This window comes from Otolemur garnettii, unplaced genomic scaffold (assembly GCF_000181295.1).
Source record: "Otolemur garnettii isolate 467f Iridium unplaced genomic scaffold, OtoGar3 scaffold00209, whole genome shotgun sequence".
NCBI classification, from domain to species: domain Eukaryota; kingdom Metazoa; phylum Chordata; class Mammalia; order Primates; family Galagidae; genus Otolemur; species Otolemur garnettii.
The window spans coordinates 816,492-817,783 of NW_003852604.1; the positions used below are offsets into that span (position 1 = coordinate 816,492).

The window sequence follows — 1,292 nt, forward strand, 5'->3', positions numbered from 1 at the left end:
GTAGAGTGTTGTCGCATCATAGCTCACAGCAACCTCCAACTCCTGGGCTTAGGTGATTCTCTTGCCTCAGCCTCTCAAGTAGCTAGGCCTACAGGTTTTTTTTTGAGACAGTCTCACCCTGTCACCCTCAGTAGGGTGCTGTGGAGTCAAAGCTCACACCAACCTCAAACTCTTAGGCTCAGGCGATCCTCTTGCCTCAGCCTTCCTACTAGCTAAGATTACAGGCCTCTGCCACAGTGCACAGATATTTTTAGAGATGGAGTCTTGTTCTTGTTTAGGCTGATCTTGAGCTCCTTAGCTCAAGTGTCTACCCTCGTTGGCCTCCCAGAGTATTAAGATTACAGGTGTGAGCCATCGAGCCCAGCCTAGAAATACTGTATATTTCTCCATCTTCTTGAGCAGGAGGAGTTGCAGCCCAGACCTGGTACTGTTTTCTTTTGAGTACAACATTTGTTGGTTTGGTTTATATGCTTTTGACCAAATGTTACACTTGCCCTACTTGTCTGCTGCTTCTCCTTTTGCTTATTTGACGAAAAAGTTCCTGCTTCCTCATATCATCAATCAGTCATTGGGATTCAATGGATTCAGGGACTCCTTTATAGGTCACCATCTACATATTTCTGTTCTGCTCATTGGGGGAGATAATTTGTCCCTGATAACTGACTGTATGTCTCTAGTTTCCCTTTTCCTGTGTCTGTTTAGGCATTAGGGGTTGTTAAAGCACATGTTGAACCACTTTCCCTAGTTGACTTCAATGGCGTTGAGGAGGAAGCCCCAATTACTTAGTAATTTGAATGTTCTATGGCAAGCTGATATAGGAAGAAAGTAAAAGGATATTTGATTATCAGAGTACCTGTGTCTTGAATCACCTACTCTTACTTTCTTTGTCAAGATTTCTGGTTCAGCTAGTTTGTCACTCAATGAAAGAGTCTCTCTGTTTGGAATTTTCAGCCCTGGTACTTGACCTGGTTACCCTCTGTTCTTCCCTTTAATTATACTTATCTAGTGTCATCCTGTTACTTAATATCATCCTTGGGAGATGACCTCAATCAGGAAGCATTTTTTTCCCCTTCCATCTCCTCTTTTGGTCAGGTAACTATATCATGTTATATGAGAAAATACCCTAGGTAACCACAGACTCTCCCCAAATTTGAAGTTCCTTAAAATAACTAGTTGATACATAGTACTTCAGCATACATAGATGGGGCCAGATTGTTTGAGGTTATCTTGAGAGTATATCTTTATGTCTTTTTTTTTTTTTTTTTTTTTTTTTTTTTGCAGTTTTTGGCTGG

At 41.3% G+C, this 1,292-nt stretch overlaps 1 protein-coding gene across 4 annotated transcripts in view; it reads left to right on the forward strand.

Annotated features, from left to right (window-relative positions):
* CTNND1 (catenin delta 1) overlaps window positions 1-1,292 on the forward strand; it is a 62,918-nt gene that overhangs the window by 11,723 nt on the left and 49,903 nt on the right. The gene's annotated exons all lie outside the window — the stretch shown is intronic.